The 21,833-nt window shown below is 34.4% G+C and overlaps 1 long non-coding RNA gene across 1 annotated transcript in view; it reads left to right on the top strand.

Moving 5' to 3' along the window:
* The first annotated feature begins 8,607 nt into the window (after nt 1-8,607).
* The window catches only part of LOC145272983 (uncharacterized), a 200,429-nt gene continuing 187,203 nt past the window's right edge, over nt 8,608-21,833 (top strand). The window contains exon 1 of the long non-coding RNA XR_013866146.1: nt 8,608-9,122. This is a non-coding gene — a long non-coding RNA (uncharacterized LOC145272983). The remainder of the gene's footprint in view (nt 9,123-21,833) is intronic.

Here is a 21,833-nt window from a genome sequence, read left to right as displayed (position 1 = left end):
CATTAAAGAAATTGGGTACTCGTGCACTTATTGATCCGTGCTGAAATAATAACGTTATTATTTAAAAAGCCATTCTTAACATGGGGAGAAGAGGGTGTTTTGTAACTATTCTGGACTTTCACCTAACAATTTAATAAACAAAAATTAAACTTAAGCAGACAAGGAACAGTACAAAAGCATTAACATTATTTAGAATACAATTGAATAAAAAAAAAACTTTAATTAAACTTGGAAATACGATTTAAAAAATAGTACGGATCGGTAAGTGCATTAGCACCATAAATTTGTCTAATTCTTAATTTCTTATGTTATTGGAAAAAAAAAAAAAAAAAAGGTAAATATGAGGAATTACTCCACCCTCGAAAATTCTTTTAAAATTAACACTCCTATAGGTTTTCGGGGTCGCTGAAACGAAAATAACCTTTATAATTAAGGCAAACGAGTAGTTTCCAAGATATGAAGAAATGTTAGTTTAAAAAAGTGAAGGATCACTTTTCCATAATAATTTAACGTAAAATGATCACCCACTCTGTGGCCACGATTTTGGAGGTGGAGCTTTCTTTCTACCCTTGGAAAATCCTTTAAAATTTCCTGCTTAAATTGGTTGGAGGGGCGGAGGGCCGGCCGCCAAAACACACCCCCTTCCCACACACACAGAAAAATGCCCCTCTCTCAGGTGGCCAGAAAGTGGGTGCTCATTCTAAGTTAAATTTAAATTGAAAAGTGATCACCCACTTTTCGAAAAAGTAATTTCTTCATATCATGAAAACTTTCTTTTTGCGACGGAAACGGTTTGCAGATTCGTTTTTAGTACACTGAAATCTACAATAAAATATTTCGTTATATACGAACATGAGACGGGCCTTAAAGTAAAATTATACCGGATTTTTGGGGCAGATTTGCCATTTAGTTGTATAATATCCTCAAACCAGATAATCACTAAAAGGGACTCTTAAAAGTCGTTACCTGTATCGATCAAAATTTAAAACCACTGATTATATGTCAACCTACATCAAAGTAACATATATTGAGTGAGTTCCTAACAGTATTTTGTATAGTTTTTTTAGTTTAAACTCATTTTCCAAAAAATTCCCCCAAACTTAACGTGTTCGATACAGTCTGCCGCCATTTGTATTTTTCAAATATACCGATAAACACTGCATGTTTTTGAACTGATTAAACATTATACATTACATAAAAACACTACAATCTTATCCAGTTAGGTAAAACATTTACTTTTCTTGCCTTTTGATAACATTTATTTATTATATATTCATTTTTGACGACTTCTTTGTATCTGTTAATACAAACCCTTTTCATTTAATGTAACGTTTAGTCAGCTCGAAAAACAGTGTTTATCAGTGTATTTGAAAGATACAAATGGTGGCGGACACTGTTGATTATGTTAAGTTTGAGAAAGTGAGTTAAAACTAAAAAACTATACAAAATACTGTCACAAACCCACCGATTATGTCAACCTATGTCATGGTAACATATTCGGTGGGTTTTTGACACTGTATTGTATAGTTTTTAGTTTTCAACTTCATTTCCTAAACTTAACGTATTCAACAGTCTGCAACCATTTCTGTTTTTCCAGCCGATTAAACATTTTACCTTACATAAAAACACTAAACAATTATCCAGTTAGGTAGAAATGTAACTTACCTTACCTTTGCTTTCATTTGTTTTAGGACAACTTTTTCGAATCTGTGTATAGTACCCCCATCACTCAAATATTAATTACTAACTCACATTTTTGTATACAGAAAAAAAACAAAAAACATTTAGCGTTTCAACGTTAGCTTTATCCACTGATTGTTGGTCGATCCCAAGCAATGATTGACGGTAATCCTGAGGATCAGGATCCAATTCTGCAAGAGTACCATTTTTTTCATTTTTTTCTTTTTTTTTTTTTAGAGTGGATTGCTATACTAAGAATATAAGAAACATGCATTTTCTCTTTTTATTAGAATTTTCCATTACACCAAATTTAGCCACAGCAACGCGTGGCAGGGTACAGCTAGTATATATATATATTATCTCTTTATATATATGTATATATATGTGTGTGTGTGTGTGTGTGTGTGTGTGTGTGTGTGTGTGTGTTTATAAATAGTCGGATATGATAAAGAAACTAAAAGAAAAAATATCAGAAAACGACTATTTTAGTATTGCGTCATTTTATTTCATTTTTCATTTAATCGCCTTTGCAAACTAATTTTTCCTAATTCAGAGCACGATATCAATGTTGGATCAGCTTTCATTTTTAGTATATACTTGACTAACCGTGACCCGTTGGGGTATTATATGTTATAACTAACTAAGGAATAGTGAGAATACTGAATTAATGTATAAAAATGCCAGTGATTATACAGACTTAATATATAAACGCGCAAAATTTGAATGCACGCTCGCGCGAAAACAAACATGACGACCAGTGAAAACAATGCGGAGTACATAGATAATATAGGTCTTAACATCATTGCCCTTAGATTAAATGAAAAATCGTTTATATAAGAATAGTGTAATCCGTTGAAAAAATTGAAAAAAAAACGAAAAGAAAAATAGAAGGAAAGACTGTGCATTATACATGTCTATCTTAGTTTTTGTGGGTGTTAATATCCTTAAAAATATCAGGAAATAATAATTAACTGATTAAGTAATATTAAATGGTGAGACCTTTTCAAAGCAAATCTTCTAAAAAATGAAAAGTCCTCCAACACACACGTTTCGAAGTGTTTCTACGTATTTTTAACATGTTTGGAACTTATAACTCACCCATCTCTTGCCACTAAACTTTAAAAAATGCTAACAATTACATGTCTTGTTACCGCTAAGTGGCCAAGAAGTGGGTGCTTCTTTTTGCGTTATATTTGTATAGGAGTGATCCATCTCTCTAAAATGTTAAATAAATATTTTTCTTTTACATTATCTTTAAAAGCTGCTGATAAGTAAAAAAAAGTTTCATTTAAAACCTGTATTAAAAAACGTATAAGTCAAAAGAAATAGTTTTAATTTCCTTTCAGGAAGTAAACTACACAGGGTTAGGTCGTAAAAAAAAACAGATATATTTTTTAAATATGTAAATTGATTAATTATTTCATTTTTTTTTTAAATTAGAAAAAAAATAGTCGCTTTGTTTTTTGCTTGAAAGAGATTCCAACTTGCAATTAAAAAAATGCAAATACAATAAACGTAAATAAACAATTTGGGGCGCGAAAAACCTACATTTTTTATCAAGTTCTAGTTTTAATCACGCACAACTTTGGGAACGAAAATATGTTTTTAATATGTAAATTGATGAAGTAGTGTTTTTTACATTAGAAAAACATATTTGTTATGTTTCTTTTAGTTTGAAAATACATTTGGATAAATATTTTAAAAATATATGCATTGTGATAAATATTTAAAAAAAAACATATGCATAGGGATCAATATTAAAAAAACGTATGGATTGGAGATAATATAAAAAACAATATATATGCGTTGGCACAATATTAAAAAAAAAGCATGAATTAGGACTAATATAAATATAAAAAAACCTATGAAATAGGACTAATATAAAAAATACCGCAGTCTAGAATGATTTCTTATTCTCTTATCGGGGCTAGAAAATATAAAGTGGAATATCAAAACAGATACTATACTTTATTACTAGCGTGAATATTTGGCTTCTGCTCGACTAAGCAAGCCGGTTTAATTGTCTACACCATTATTGTATCTGTCGCATCAAATGTTATGGGTTGCATGGAAATGTGGGCGTTGCCGTTTCTCGGTCGACATAAAAAAAGGATGAATGTTCTCTTTTATATCGGTATGTAAATCAGATTAATGGTAAGAAGAAAACGAAAGCAGGAAGGAGAAAAAAGAAGAAAATTAGAAGAAAAACGTAGAGGAAGTAGTAGAAGAAAAAGAAGAGGAAATAGAAAGGGGGGACAGAAGAAGAAGAAGAAGAAGAAGAAGAAGAAGAAGAACAACAACAACAACAACAACAACTACAACAACAACAACAATAAGAAGAAGAAGAACAAGAACAAGAACAAGAAGAACAACAAAAATAGCAGTGAATGAATGAATGTAACGAAACTATAAGAAGAAAAAGAAAAGGAAGAATGAAAGGAACAAAAGAAGAAAAAATGAAAAAGAAAAGAAGAAAAAGAAGTAGAAGAAGAAGAAGAAGAACAACAACAACAACGACAATGAATGATGGAAAATATAAAAAGAAAAGGAAAAGGAAGAAAAAAGGGAGAAAAGAAGAAAAAAATGAAGAATAAAAGAAATAAAAGAACAACAAACAAGAAAAACATAATAAGAAAAAGAGAAAAAAAGAAAAGAGAAGCAGAAGAAGCAGAAAAAGAATAAACTTTTTGGAAGGGCAATTTCTTTAGTTGTTTGCGCTTGTGAAAATATTGGCAACTTGTATGAAACAATTTTTACTGCTGTCGGTGATTGTTGTAACCGAGAATCTTTATGCTTGTTTGACCTTCAACAATAAAAGAAAGAATTTGGATAATGACACTGTTACTGGCTATTAATATGAGAGACGTATGTTCGTGTGTCTACCCCTCTATCTGTACCTACATACTTGCATCGCCAGGAGAACAGGATTAGACACAAGGTCGGTTTTTATTGTAAGGAAAAAATTCGACTCCGCAAATAGCGTATATGAGAGAAAAATAAACTGAAAATTGCTTCAGTCTGGAAAACTTTCCCTTTCATGACCAAGAACAGAAAAGATCAAGTAGAGTATCAGAAGATACTACACTTTGCTCTTAGCCAAATACTGTGTGTGTATGTCTGTTTGCATTCGCCAACTATCTGGGGTTATAAGTTAATTCCATGACTATGTACCTATTTACTATGCCTCCCCACGGGACACAGTTAGACACCAGGGTCGTTTTTAACGTGGAGAAAAGGTACAAAAATAAAAATTGTCTCAGTCATGAAGGAAAGGCAAACTGAAACCCCGTTAAGAGCACAAGCCTCCAGGCAATCAATAATCATGGCTCTAATGTGGTAATCAACAATAGTTTGCAGATTTTATGGAAATATATATTAAAACATAATTATCGTATACTTAGTTATTTTATGCTAACCGAGCGACCACTCGAAAACATTTATGTAAAGCCATATCCTGTTGCATGCCTTTCTAATCGAGGACACTATATAAGTGTAAGTCTGTCCATTTTTCCTTTTTCTTTGAATATTGGGCCTTAGTTTTCAGAAATAGAATATGTCAAGAATACATAAATTTATGACAGAAACATACACCCTGCAATGAAATATAGGTTATTTTCAGACGAGGAAAAACGCTATAAACAATGTTGCTATATATTTCGAAGGTGAAATCCCAGAATTGGTACTTACAAGTAAGATACGTGGGATACGTGGGTATCCAAAAATGTTATATAAATTAAATCAAATTGGGACCGAGAACGTGTACTGACTAGCGAGTTCGAGATTTCAACCTTTGTCAGTCATATGCTGCTTCCACCTCTTTCTCTCTTCTCTTCCTTCATCTCATTAATTTGCAGTAACCGAAAAATAAAACTACATCATTACATTTTTATGGAACAGTGTTAATTTTTAAGTATAGTACACATAAAAAACCCGACTAAAGATTCGTTGTAAAAATTTAGCATTGAATATCAAAGGTCATCTAATCGTTTATCCCATAAGAGAAATGAAAATAATTTGACAAACATGCGTGTTACACTTACAATTTACTTGTAATAGACTCCTCTAATAATTATTTAAAAAAAATGTGTCTAATATTCTCATAGGGATTAACGCGAACTAACGCTAGAGTAGAGACTTATAGTCGGAAAACGCCGACAACCTTTTCTTTGTATGCACTCTCTTGTACATAATTTGTTTTTTTTTTAATTTTTTACCAAATCCCTTCGTTCGTTTCTTTATGACACTCTATTATGGCCACAACAAGGTATTCGAACTTACAACGCGGTATTCAAACGGCTCACCATAACAACATCGAACTTGGGAGGAAGTATTCGAACTAGCAAGATAGTGTCGCAAAAACACTAACAACGAATCATTCAGAGAGTCGATAGCGTAAAACCGGACGAAAACGCTTTATGGACCAGTAAGCAACTATGAAAGTTGCACAATCTCTACAATATTCTAAAATCCTTTTACTATAAACCACTAAAACAAAAGAAAAAAAAACAAAGATAATAAATTGTCCAACTGGTAAAACATAATAAATAAAAAATACGTTATTTTTTATTTTGATTTTGTTTTTTTTTTTGTTTTTTTTCCGACTTAAAAATGACTTATTGGTGTTCGTTTTTCTTCAATTTGTTTTGTTTTGTTTTTTTTTTGTTTTTTTCTTAAAGAGGAAATTAAAAATGGTAACAAAATGAACTCGATTTTTACCCTTTCCCTGCAAAGGAAAAAAATAAAACGTAAACATTAATTGAGTAAGAGAAGCGTTTTATTTTTGTTCGACCTCAGAATTTATATCGTGTTGACCGTTAAGAAACATTTATTTTGTTCATCGTTAAGAACAATTTATATTGTGCTGATCGTCAAGAAAAATTCACATTGTCTTGATAGTCAAGTAAAATTTACATTGTGTTTATCGTTAAGAAAAATTTACATTGTGTTGATTGTTAAGAAAAATTTACATCGTGTTGATCATTAAGAAAATATTACAATGCGCTTATCATTAAAAAAAACAATTCCATTATGTTTATCGTTAAAAATCACATTGTGTTTATCGTTAAAAATTAGATTGCGTTGATCGTTTAGAAAGAAATTACATTGTGTGGATCATTTAGAAAAATTTACATTGCGTTTATCGTTAAAAAATGACATTCTGTTGATCGTTAAGGAAGAAATTACATTGTGCTTATCGTTAAGAAAAAATTATATTGTGTTGATCGTTAAGAAAACTTTACATTGTAAATCGTTAAGAAAAAAAAGCCTACGTGGAATATCGTAATAGATTTAACTTGAGATTCGGTATTACATTTAGGAATGTAGAACTAACAACCTTTTTGATATGCGTGTGGGCTTAACTTAGATGGTAGCGAATAACGATCGAGCTCGAAATGTTTTGATTCAGTTCTAGCCGATGACACTCAAATCATTTTTATACCTTTTAAAATCACTACTATATATTGGGTACAATATAATAATCAATAGAGAATTGGTTCTATAAAAATAAATACGAAATATACATGAATTATAATATCATATTTAAGCGTATTTCAGGCCTGGGATACGTCGGGCGGCGTGCTAGTATACATATGTGGTGGATAACTAGACAAAATGGCTAAGTGCAAGAGACCCCCTACAGGGATAGTTATTAATTTCATTTTTTTAACTATTTGCCCAGTCTGTAGTTGTCAGCGGCTTTGTAAGTGACAAGAGAACTCAATTTACGTCCATGGACTTCAAAGAATTTACGAAACGTTCCAAATTAAACGTGTCACAACTCCACATTACAACTTGCGATCAAACCTCCAGCCGGAACGTTCGCTGATGCTTTAAAAAGCAGGCACTAAAAAAAAGCTTGCAGACTTGGAACTTGTCAGGCGTAAGTCGACTTTAAAAGATCCTATACGCATGCGTAAATATGCATTTATACGTTTAAGTCGGTTAATTTGTGATTTTTTTTATATGCGAGTGTGCTTAACTCAGATGGTAGCGAATAACGATCGAATGCTGAATGTTTTGGTTAAATTCTAGCAGATGGCACCCGAGTTATATTTATTTTAACTTTTGAAATCGTACTGTATATTAGTTACAATAGAGAAATAACTCTATAATAAATACTAAATCTACATGAGTTTATATATACATATATGTATATATATAGTCATGGTCAAAATTAAGGGTAACGTCGGGCCGCTTGCTAGTATATATATATATATATATATATATATATATATATATATATATATATATATGTAGTCATCGACATACAGTCCTACTTCGTTGTATCACAACTCATCAGTGCCGCTAGACTAGCATCTTTCCCAAGCCAAGGATTGAACCTAGAACCGTCGTGTTGACAGTCGGCAGTTCTCCCACTCGACCACCGAATCGTCGGAATGTCTATTTAAATAGAGACACCCGCCACCACTTTTATAGTGCTCAAAACGCCTGTTCGTAAACAAACAAACAACGAGCTTCGCATTTTTCAGCCAATTAAGTGGCGGGTGAGATTATTTACGACAGTGCTCTACCCAAAGAAGGGGGCTTAAAATATATTTGTAGTCATCGACATACAGTCCTGTTTCGTTGTATCACAACTCATCAGTGCCGCTAGACTAGCATCTTTCCCATATATATATATATATATATATATATATATATATATATATATATATATATATATATATATATATACAGTCATAGTCAAAATTATGGAGCCCCCATACAAAACTTAGATAATAGTTTAAGCCTACGCATTTAAGGTTAAGAATTGAGAACAAATGTAAAACATTTAAAAGTGGATTGTAGTATTTATTTGCTTTAAAGCCTCTTTCAAGAGTTTTAGCTAAGTTTCATACAAAATTCATTCCAATATTCAAAACAATTCATTGTCATACTAAAAACTATCTCTTATTTTACAGGTAATATTTGATTCCTGACAGTGCTATAATAGTATGTTTAATTTTAAAAATGCCTCCAAAGTAACAGCTTTCAAAGATTAAAATGAAACAAATTGTTGTTTTTCCTGGTGAAGGATATCGTTGGGTAGAAATTGCTAGGAAGATGGAATGTTCAAAGAAGTGGCTTTCAAACAACAATTAAAAAAGATACAAGGAAACAAAGTCTTTCAACAATAGAAAAGGGCACAACCGTAAAAGTCAACAACCGACAGGCGAGACAGATCTTGCAGATAGGAAGAAAAGTTTTTCAAAGCTTGCTGCTGAACTTAGGGAGGATGCAAACAAAAATATATCAGTTCGAACAGTGAGAAAAGGATTATTAAAAGCGGGATTAAAAGGATGTCAAGCAAGAAAGAAGCTATACTTGTCTAAAGCCAACAAGAAAATGGATTGGAATTTGCAAAAAAAAACAAAAAACATAAAAAGTGGATACCTGATGATTGGACCAAAATTGTTTGATCTGACGAAAGTAACTTTGAGGTAAGTTAACAGCTTCTATTTTCTAAACTTTGAAAGGAACAACTGAAATTTTTATGCATTTTTTTTTACACGGTGGTCACCACTTATCAAGGCCCGGAAGCCACTCAGGTATAAGGGTTATTGCAAGTACAGTACGTTAGTGTGGAGATTTAATGAACTGTTTACTTAAGAGGGATGTTGATTGGGAATTTGTTAACGTTGGACTTGAAGACATCCAAGTTGTAGTCAGGTGGGAAGCAGGCAGACGGAACAGAGTTCCACAGGCATGCAGTTCTAAGAAAGAAGCTTTGTTCATGGAATCTACGTTTTGATTTAGGCACAGATATAGAGTGGGGGAAATTTTTCACAGTGGATTCAGCTAGACGGGTGTTTTTCGTGAAGGATTGGCAAGGGGAGACCAGAGATTGGAGTTCAGACGAGCACCTGCCATGGAAATAACGATAAAACAAGGATAGGCTCGCAACGTCTCTTCTGTGGGAGACAGGTTGCAGGGTAGAGAAAAGGGCATCCCCCACTAAGCCACGAAGTCTATTTTGTACTCTGTCAAGGCAGGATAGGCTTTTTTAGCAGCTCCTGCCCAGATATGGCAACAGTATTCCATCCTTGGTTTGGCGATAGACGCAACAGCAAAGACGTCATTTTTTTCCTAGATATGGCAGCAGTATTCCATCCTTGGGCGGATGTAAATCCACACCCATAACATCTATTGAAAAATTCTAGCAAATGCTTATTTTTTCATCAGATTTTTGGCACCTTTGGAGCATTTTATGTTCGGTGTAGTGAAAAAGAGAGGCATTTCATCTTGATTGTGTGGTTCCAACTGTAAAATTTAGAGGATGAAGCGTAATAGTTTGAGGCTGCATGGCTTCTTCGGGCACTTGACTGTTGTAAATATGTGAGAGCAGAATGAACTCCACAATTCATACTAACATGCTAGACCAGGTTTACAAAACCTCTTAGACTAAAATATTTAATAATAACATCATAAAAGTTCCAATGGGTTGGTTTAAGAAAATAGGGATTACAGTGATGACGTGGCCCACTCAATCTCCAGACCTAAATCCTATGGAAACTTTGTGGTCTCATCTAAGGAAAAGAGTGAGAATGCACACATGTTTAAAAAAAAAATAGAAATAGAAGCCAAACTTCATGAAGAGTGGCAGAAAATTGATCCACCACCTGCAATAATTTTGCCAATAATATGGAAAACGAATAAAAAGCTGTTATAAAGGTAAAAGGGGGGGCATGCGAAATATTGGTTGTTTTTAAAATAGATTTATTGTTTATTCCACTAATCTTATCTTTGAAATATATAAGTTTGAATCATAATTTCGATTTTTTATTAGTGTTCCATAATTTTGACGATATCTATATATCTATAAAAGTGAAAATATCTCTGTGTGTGCGTGCGTGCGTGTGTGTGTATGTGTGTGTGTGTTTGTGTGTGTGTGTGTGTGTGTGTGTGTGTGTGTATATATTTCCTTACCATAAGGGGTATTGAGATTTGGGAGAAAAAAATTTTAATCGGTTTTCAGCCAGAAATTTAGCTGTCAAGGTTCAACGATTTGACCTTTGATAACTCTACCAAACTCCTCCGCCAATTTTGGAATTTTAAATGTAAGTTACTTGGACATAGATGAAACTTTTTCATTTGATTTGAGCCCAAAAAAATAAATGTTAAGGAGTCAAAATCGGGGTCAAAGTTTTTAAAAAATTTCACCTCTGCGGTCTCTACCAAATTACTCAGTCAAGTTTTGGTCTAAACATTTGAGATTTTACATAAAGGATATTTAGAGATAGGGCAAGATTTTTAATCGGTTTGGGTCGAAAATTTGGGCGGCAAAGGGGTCAAAGTTTAAAAGATTTTATCTTTGCGGTGTCTAGCAAACATTTCAGCCAATTTTGGGTCGAAACATTTGAAATTTATACATAATGGGTATTCAGTTTGGGGTCGAAAATTTGGCTGCCAAAAGGTCAAAGTTAAAAGAGTTTACCTTTGCAGTTTCTACCAAATTCCTTCGCCAATTTTGGGTCTAAAGACTTGAAATTTTAGATGTTGGTAACTTGGACATGGATAAAACTTTGCATTTTGATTTGAGAGGAAAATAATAAATGTTAAGGGGTCAAAATTGAGGTCAAAGTTTTTAAAAAAATTGGCATCTGCGAACTTTACCAAATTACTCAGACAAATTTTAGTCTAAACATTTGACATCTTACATAAAGTATATACACACGTAGGGCAAGCTATGAACAGTACATAGGGCCCGAGCAAAGTGGGGCTGAACTGCTAATATATATATATATATATATATATATATATATATATTCAAGCATGTCTGATTGAACACGACTGAATTCTTCTTTTTTCCGATTTTGTTGGATAACTTTTCAATTCGCCAAGCGGTCATTTTTATTTCGGCTGGAAAGTTGTATATTATGGCGCCAATTTCTATATATGTTGTTTAGTTCTCTTCCACTGCAAGAACTTAGGCACCAGGGTCCGAAAGTGGGATTGAGAAGCCAGCTTCCCCGAGGAGGGCACTCTGACCTGTAAAATGTACTTTGGCAGTCCCGTCGACATTTCCCGGTGAGGGCGCCTCAGGTGATGAGCAATAAACTAACTCCTTCTCAAATAGAGAATGCAAAGTCTTGGAGGGTGACCTCTTAGAACTGCAGACAACTAAACTCCCGCCGCAAAATCAACAGGGACCGAATCATTACAGAAATGGTCTTATCTCTGTTTATTTTGAGGGCCCAGAATAAAGATCCCTAGCCGATGAATACCTGTCCCAAGACTCGTAAAATTAAAAATTAAAAATAGAATAGTGTTCCCGCACTTTTTATCCCCTTTTCCAATTAAAGATATACTATTATACATTATGTATTGAATGGGAATTCTAATATTTTACATGATGCTGGTTCTATAATTTCTATCAAATCAAGGGATTTAGCTGAAGGGATCTTAATAAGAAATTAGAATTCAGAGAGTCTTGCTTCTAATTACTATGGATTAAATTCAAAGCAAATTTGCTCTAATGGACTTTTAAAATTTTATGATAGCGTCTGTACTAATCTCCTTTCTGTAGAAACTCCTTTAAAATACTCCATAAAACGAAAATTTGGGGAATATTTATTAATTTATACCTAATATATCTATGGTAAAAATTTCAAAAATCGAAGGTATCTGAATTTTCACGAAAGCTCTAAATTCTTTCTTGATTTCATTTACGTAAATTTAAAGTAAACGAAATATATTGTTGCACCCCTCACAACCTATCCACCTGGGTCATTTACTTATCATGTACATACAATATATATAATCACATAAACATACCAATTTATGTCTATTAATTTCTCTCTGTGTTTGTCTCTCTCCTTCTCTCTGTCTATCTCTCTCTCTATATATATGTGTGTGTGTGTGTGTGTGTGTGTGTGTGTGTGTGTGTGTGTGTGCATATACATATATAGGTGTGCGTGTGTGTGTGTGTGTGTGTGTGTGTTGCCGGGTTCGAATCTATAACTGGTGTTAACCGTGACATCCTGCACTGAAGATCCCTGAAAGGATGGGACACTAGTGTCTGTAGGTATTTAATCATTATAGTACATAATTATATATATATATATATATATATATATATATATATATATATATATATAATTTTTTAATTGTTTATTAAGCCCATAATAAATTTACATTATTGTTTCCATTGGATTTTCACCCCAGGAGATGAAGTAGGGTACCAATTTCATCGGAATTTATAGGTGGATAGATAGAGTCCACCTATAAATCCCGATGAAATTGGTACTCTACTTCATCTCCTGGGGTGAAAATCCAATGGAAACAATAATGTAAATTTATTATGGGCTTAATAAACAATTAAAAAATTATATACCGCTCTATTAACATATCGAGCACTTTTATCGTTTTTTTTTTACCTTATTTCCTTTGAAAAGAAAAATATATATATATACATATATATATATATATATATATATATATATATATATATATATATATATATAAAGAACTTTCTCTGAATATCTTTCATACGTATCGATAATCGATAATCTAAATAATTCAATGAAGAAGGAACAGGCGATTTTGATCCAAGTTAACACCTTACACAACCCAACAAATAGCGCATTATAGAAGTTTAATACCACACAAGTCAAAAGGTCCGACATACCATCGCACAAGCAATTAGGTCAGGCATTTAAATTAACAGTAGGTTCTTTGATATGGCAGAAGTGCATTCGAAATGAATGTTTCTATTTAGAGCACAATTAGACCATCATACTTGATTTTTGCATTTTAAACTTTAATTCAAGCCATTACATATATAAAAAAAATAATAGTAGGTGTAATGTAGGCTACAATATATCGTGGACTTAGTCACTGCGGGAGGGGTGCATGTAAAACCTCATCTCGGTGCACCGCGATTGGTCCTCAACTAGTGTAAGCAATCAATCGATTTAATTGAAAAATTGGCGATTTTAATGACAGTAAAAATATGGGGGTCGAATACATTTGTTGATTATCATTCAATCCCGGGCAATGTCCAGTTTCTTTATTATTACTTAGTAGATAGAAATATATCTTTCGGATAATATGTGATGTATAATGTTGTTTTTGTTGTGGATACTTGTGTTTTTTAAGCAATCCTATTATTAAATGAAGCGATTAATTTATCTCCGATGCTGACAAAATAGAGAAATACATATATGTGTGTGTGTGTGTGTGTGTGTGTGTGTGCGTGTGTGTGCGCGTGTGTGTGCGCGTGCGCGTTTATGTGTGTATACAGTGGTCTAAAGCCATAATGAAAATGCCGGGTTCAATAAATATAATTCTCCCAGCCTATTTCGGGAATATAATTTCTAACTTACGAATCAGCGCAATTTAAGCCTCTCATGCACAACAAATACCGTGCAGCGTTCTCATTATGCTCTCTCTCTCTCTCTCTCTCTCTCTCTCTCTCTCTCTCTCTCTCTCCTTTTCTCTCTGGGCTCAAACAACTTCACAAACACGTTACAAACCCCGACTCACTCTCACATCTACACAACCACATGCACCGCTCTCAAAGTCTACTTACTAAGAATGATTACAGCAATCATCTACACTTAATGACACGTGCACTCATTTGAAGAAAGCTGATGATGTTGGGTTTGTTCATTCTAAGTTATTTGCAAAGGAACATCTCGATATGTGCTCTGCTTATATCATTCTGGAAGGTTGCCATGCGGTAGGAGTAAATAGATTGCCAGCTTATGTGCTATCAATTTTCTAGATGTAGAGGGACCAGCTACCAGAAAATAACCCTCGAATTTAAATAGTATAGAAAACCAATTTCCTCTATCCGTAACTGATCTCACATTAACGTGTCCCAATTTATTCAAATAGATCGATAAAGATAGTGTTCGGGTAGGTAGATAGATAGATAGATAGATAGATAGATAGATAGATAGATAGCATGTTTAGGTAAATATATATAACTTAATAAATAGATAGATGATGATGATGATTGCAAGGTCTTGTCAAACCAGTGCCACTCCCTCAGACACTTAAAGTTCATGAGTCCAAAAATGACTTCCATCGCCACAGGATCATTTTTATAGACAAATGCCTGGGGGAGTATCTATACACAGATGATGTTACAGAGTCTTAGCTTTGTACGACAGCTAAGTCTCCCTCTCGGTTCAAAATGTTGAGATCCAGCAACAAGCAAGAGCAAGATAGTCAGCAACAAGTTGAACTGCAGACCAGCTTAATACGGGTACTGGTCTCCCGCTTTATAGATAGATAGGTACATACATACATACATACATACATACATACATATATAACATAAATATATTTCAGAGCTAACTCCATCTTCAGTGTGTTGTTGCCTTTCTTTTTTTCTTTTCTTTCTTTCCGTGTTGTAAAGTTGTATCTCAGCGGCTGTATTTTGAAATATTCGAACAGTGCGTAGGCAACACGAAAATAACGTTAAGGGTGTGTATTCCATATAGAAACGTTGATTTAATTTGAATAAAATAAAATACGTAGCTCTTTACTTTATTTTCTCCAACTTTACAACCTGAAGAGAAAGAAGAAAAGAAAAAGTGAATACTGAAGATGGAGTTCAGCTCTGAAATATATTTATGTTATAAATTTCAAACAAGAAAATATTTGTTTATTTTCCTAATATTACGTTGTGATTTGGCTTTCAAGCACACTTGGTGCGTATTTTATTTTATTGTGTCTATTTTTATGTTTATTTATTTTTTTAAATAATTTTTCTCTTCTAATTTACTTGTTGTTGCAGCTTGTTTGTTTCAAGTCGCTCGTTCAACAGTTTGTTTGTTTGTGTTCATATGCGTGTAGGTGTGGGGGAGCGGTAAAGAAAAGGCAACTGGTGCAGCTGGGTGCTGAGTTATTCCCCTTATAGTTTTTCAATTTTATTTTTCAAATTCATTTACCACTTATAAATTATAAATTATAAATTATAAATCATAATTTATAAATTATAATTTAACTTTTTATTTGCCATCGGTTGCTTCCCCTTTTAGCTTCATATATACGAGACCAAGGCAATCTAAGAATTTACATTGTATTCTATCTCAGTCTTTCTGTCCGTCTCTTGGTGTGACTTTCCGTTCACCGCTTTATCGGAAACGATAAGGCCATCTGGCAGAAATTTTCGATGAGCTTTTATAAGGTGCGGCGAACTGAGTATTATGGCATCCGTTCGATACTAGTAAGGAACAAATATGAATTAATAGGGATTAGTATTTAATGGGAAAGTTAGCTCGAATTTAACAAAATTCACCGATCAGTTTGGCAAAAAGTACTCATTTCAAGTAACAAGCTATACCTTTTAAATCAACAAGCTCTTATTTTTCAGTCAACAGACTATAAGTTTTGCCAGTGTTTAACGGGCAAAACATATACACATAATAAGTGTAGACAATTGCAACTGTAGAGTATGTGTCTAACAATAAAATCACATTTCCATTTGTACATCCATTATTCTTCCTATATTGGCCTTAAAACACTAACTCAATTTGTTATATTATTGTTGTGGCTGAATTATCTACAAATGAACTGATACAATAAACTCAGGCGCTGATGTTTTCTGAAATCTACTTATACGCTGTGTACCCAAAAGTGAAATAAACTTCTAGCTGTTGTTGGTATACGCCATCTCTAGTCGTTTCACTCATTTTGTCTTGTATTGTGAGAAATTTCTTTCTCACAGAACTCAATTTCCTTCCTACAGAAGCAAATGAATTCAACATTTATTCACAAGTAAAAGCAATGAAAGATATTTTGTTCTGATATAGTCCTTTGCAAAACGGTGGCCCGATTTGCCCCATACGCATGGCGCCTTTAGTTCGAATTCATATTGTCGGAATGTTAGTTCGTTGTTCCTTTGGAAGGATCCATGAATGTTCATGGTAAACTCGGTGGAAATGATGGCGCCTATAGTTAGGCATAATGTGAGCCCCTTGAGACTACAGATGAAATGAGATTAAGTCTAATATTTGGTAAATAAACATGCAGAACAGTTCCTGAATGTCATCCTCAATTAGGATAAATACAACAATATAAGTTGTCTCTGCTTGTAGAGATGTGTCCTTCGTTCACCTACTGTTTGGTGTTCATGAAGGAATTGTCTTAGCTCCTTCGAGAGAGAACCGCTGTGTTGAGTCTATCCCGATGCCAATATTCACAACATATCAGGAAGAATTTTTTTTAATTTCTCGTCTATTGTTAAACCTTCAGCAAGTTTGTCACGCTAAAAACAAGAAAGAATTTTTTTTTCTTTTTTTACCACAAACAGTAACAATTCCAGAGCAGTTTTAGTTCGCGAACACTTTTTCTTCTAAAAGAAAGAAGAAAATTGCTTTGGATGGAAAAAATATTGCCCCCAAAGGATTGCAAATTCACCAGGAAAGCTAAACTGTAAGTACAACTAAGTACTACGGTTTTTCTTGTGTGTGTGTGTGTGTGTGTGTGTGTGTGTGTGTGTGTGTGTGTGTGTGTGTGTGTGTGTGTGTGTGTGCAAAGTAATGGGAAATAAATTACTATTTCTCTCTTCCCTCTCAGTTATTCTAAACAATTAAAACTTTATCAAATACGTGTTTTAATCTATACATTCTTAATTTTTACGAATTATACAAAAATGGATGAACTCCGGACAGCTATGGCACAATTGGTAAGCCCACAGATTCGATAGCATGAAATACAAAAATAACTACTCAAACGACTACAAATTTAACAGCATAAAATACAAAAACACCTACTCCAACGACAGCAACACACAAGAACAATTATTCGATTGTCAACTACGTCCTGAAGAACGACAAATTCTCATTGAGGTGTTACTTTCTCGAGTCACAAAAACTGCCGCATTTTCCCACGATTTAATATTATAAAAAAACAACCTAAAACCTAGAATATGAGAAATTATTACGCATATCCCCACATATCTCTGAAAGAGAATTTTCAAAAAGAAAAATCCCGTGCCCTATAACCGATGTGGGAGTCTGCATTGAGTCAGAGACTGTTAATATAAATAAATGTTAATTAAAAATGTTTGGGATATAAAAATAGGACACAAATATTTTCATTGCATGAATAAAAATACAATTACAAGTCGTCGAAAACTATGAAGAAAGTATACGTAAATATGTAACAGTAAAAATTATTGGAAAAGAAATTAAATTACAATTAGATTCAGGCTCGGACCTATGAATACTAAATTTAAATACGTCGGAAAATTGAATATATCGATGATATTGAGATCTCACAAAACAACGAAGGCCATAAACAGCACACAAATCAACTTTGAAAGAGAATTTTTGATCAACGTTACACTACTAGGCACAACTAAAAAAAATACAAGTTTATGTCCTAAAGAATACCGCGATTTTATTTGGGTCAGACTGGATGCGTGAGTTCAACGAACGTGACCTACCAATATCCATATTCTGCAGAAACGCAGAATCAGTTTTATCAGCAACAGAGAATTTAATATCAGAGTTTTAAAAAAACAGAATTAACAGAAGTATTTTTACCTAGTCTTAAAAAATGTACGAAAATGACTGCGGAACTATGTTTAAAGCAAAATATTCAACCAGTATTCAAAGGAAAACGTAACGTGCCATTCGCTTCCGTAGATAAAATCAACCAGTTGCCTCGTATACTGAAAAGTGTCGGTATTCTATCGAAAAATAGAATACAATTCTATTGAACTACGACTTCAAATTACAATTCCTATCTTCAAACAAAATGCGCATGCGGATGAATTATCTAGTATAATTATGATTCAAAAAGCAAGCCCCTAGAGTACTGGTAATCGCCGCATGGCGCATACATAGTGAAATTAAAGCTATAATATAATACAATCATAAAGGCAAAAATAGTGAACGGTGTATTTATCAAAACTACAAAGCAGAAATTAGAAAAAAAGGGCTGTACTTCAGACATTTACTCAGTTTGCGATAACGTCTTGCTTTATCGTAAAAGAATCGTTTGCCCTAAAACTCTGCAAAAGAGAACACTTAAAGATTTTCACATGGGCCATCCCAACACTAGCAGGATTGAATGCTTGATACGTAGTTCTATTTACTGGCCGTCCATGGACCAAGATATCACCAATATAGTTAAAATATGTAAAGGTTATGCTTTGGCAGCAAAGGCACCACCTATTACTCACAAACCCTGGCCAAAATCCGAACAGTCGTGGTTTAGAATACATATAGGATTTGCGAGATTACTAGACGAGTTTTACTGTTTGATAGTTTCTCCAAATAGGCAGAGGTGCTAAGATGTAAGAAACCTACAACAGCGGTGATCATTAATTTCCTACATGGTCTGTTCGTTCATTTTGGCGTTGTTGATTACTTTAGTTACGACGTTACATTGTTCACTTCTTTCTGCCAGACGCACCAAATAAACAAATAAACAAATAACACCGAAACACACTAAAAAGGGCGCCACAGAAGGGTTACGGCTCGTTCACAGAAAAGCTAATAGTTTCTTCAAAATTATTGGATGATGGCGAATTTTAACACACTAGCAGCCCAATCACTAGTGGAAATTATGTTTGGCCGTAAAATCAGATCAATATTCAAGAAAGTTACCGATACAAACTACACAAACTAGAACCTGTATTGTGCCACTCAAAAAGCACAACCTTTGATATAAAGTTTACTTCGGGTATCTTAGAAATAACGTTTCCTCTTGAAAATTGAGAAAGATAATACAGAGGACCGACAATGTTATCTACATAATCCAGAACCCGAAATTCAAACACAAAAGGCACGTGAACCAGATACAGAAACGTATAACTGATGATCAAGATAATTTACCGCAAGAAGTAAACGTTATTAAAACCGTCTATTACACATTTGATGTGGAGCCTCGCCAAACCACACTAGAACCACTACCTTTTGGCAGAAAAGGAAGATTACAGACCCACTCATGGTCTACCCAAGGAAAAAGAAATACTTATGCACCTTTCGGAGTAACCAGCTTGAGAGGGAGTGTGTGGCGGAATTATCTATGAATAAACTGATCCACATACATAAATGTCGAAAGACAAAGCATTAATGCGGGACTTAGACTCGGAGAGTTAACAGAGCTTGTTCGTTGGCTAGACAAACAGTCAAAGTTTTGTATATCCGTGTTAATACATTTTTCTACTCTATTTCCGTGTTCTGTTTTTCTTGTAACCCTATAATTAAAGTTATAACAATTATCAATCTTTTTTGTCGCCCAAGATTGCTATTTTTGCATTTCAACCTTGTGCCATACATGGAATTGTACAATTTCGGCCAAACTCCAACCTCTGCATTCCTGTACTTGTTTTACAAGTACTTTAATGGAATATGCTCTGAATAATTTGTGACTCTGTCGATGTGTATACTCTCGACTAAACACACATTAAAACCATACTCCTTCACTGTAGAGGTCCTAGATGCTGGAAAGTTTTCTGCGAGATTTTAGAATTCCCGCCGGGTTTCCTCTTCTCTGACTGTGCTAATATGGGGAAGTTTAAATGTAACACGAACAGACATCTCGCTGCTTAAATCTCCACATAATCCCCGTCTAGACATGATCCCAAATAGTAGTCCCTTAAGTCAAAGTGGGAATACCCCCTTCTATACCATAATGTGCTGCGACGTCATGTAGACAACAGTCGCTGCAGTGAAATAGAGAGAGGAGCAGAGGTAGGTAGGAGGACTAGTGACGTCACGTGAAAACTGGAACCGGAGCAGAAGACAGAGAACGTGGAGTGGGAGAGAGGTCACGGCGGCATGAACAGCAGGCCGAAGGAGACAGACAGCAATGAATTCCCGCTAGCTGGTTACAACCATGTAAAAATTTGTTATGTAAAAAGGAAAAAACGGACAGGAAATAAAAGTGTCTCTAAAAAAAAGTGAGTTCAAAGTATTATTTTTTTACACTTCGTCGGGGTCGACAGACGAAATGAGAACGACTCCTTTAGCATTACATTTCTTTGGGGCGCAAAAGAGAAAAAAGAAAACTTATTAGTCATTCTTTCCTACAGGCGTTCTTTTTAAGTGGGCTTACCAGACTAAGGAAACGGCACTTGCCCCCATACTTACAAAACTCTTTAAGCGTTGCCTTAAAGAGAAGTGCTTCCCAACACCCTGGAAAACCTCATCAGTATGCCCTGTATTTAAGAACTCAGGTGATAAGTCCTCTCCTTCTCAGTACAGACCAATAAGTCTCCTGTGTATCATGAGTAAGCTGCTGGAATCCATATTAAATAGAGAAGTAGTCAGCCACCTCAGCATAAATAACCTTCTTAGTAACATGCAATATGGTTTCCGTTCTGCCAGATCTACAGCAGCTAACTAATTATAGGATTAGCGAATCTCTTGAAAAGACTTCCTCTCTAGGGCAATTGTTCTTGACATATCAAAGGCCTTCGATAAGGTATGACATGGGGGCCTACTTCACAAGATGTCCAGCTACGGTATACCTGGAAATGTTTTCTCGATCATTAAATCATTTCTCTCCGATAGGCTCATAAGAGTAGTAGTTTATGGGCAGAAATCAGAGGCCATCAATATTAATGCTGGGGTCCCTCAGGGGTCCATCCTAGGCCCAACTCTCTTCCTGATATACATTAATGATCTCCCAAAACACATACTTAAATCATTCGTTGATATCTATGCTGATGACACGACCATCTATGGCAACACATCAAAGGCCATAAATGATAACGTTCTCTCGGATTGCCTCTCCTCTGATCTTGATCTCGTGGTACAATGGTGGAGGAGGTGGCTGGTTACTTTTAATGCATCTAAAACCAAGCTCTTATCTTTACATCATTTACGCTCTGATCCCCATATGGCAACAATTGATAAGGGGAAGCTCCATGTTTTGATAAGCTTCTGGGCCTGACCGTTACCCCTGACCTGAAATGGAATACGTACATCAAGTCAGTTGCCAAGAACGCTGGAAAAATGGTAGGATCCTTCTACCGCCCCAGAAGATATCTAACCCCTGATGCAATGTTCTATCTATATAAAATCAAGTACGTCCAAAGATGGAGTACTGTTGCCACATCTGGGCAGGAGCTGCTAAAAACAGCCTGTCCTGCCTTGACAGAGTACGAAATAGGCTTCGTGGCCTAGTGGGAGATGTCCTTTTCTCTTCCCTGCAACCTCTCTCTCACAGGAGAGACGTTGCGA

Source organism: Euprymna scolopes, chromosome 4 (assembly GCF_053919585.1).
Source record: "Euprymna scolopes isolate OS-2025 chromosome 4, ASM5391958v1, whole genome shotgun sequence".
NCBI lineage: Eukaryota > Metazoa > Mollusca > Cephalopoda > Sepiida > Sepiolidae > Euprymna > Euprymna scolopes.
The sequence above is the reverse complement of the archived record's forward strand: the minus strand, read 5'-3'. Positions and strand labels throughout refer to the sequence as shown.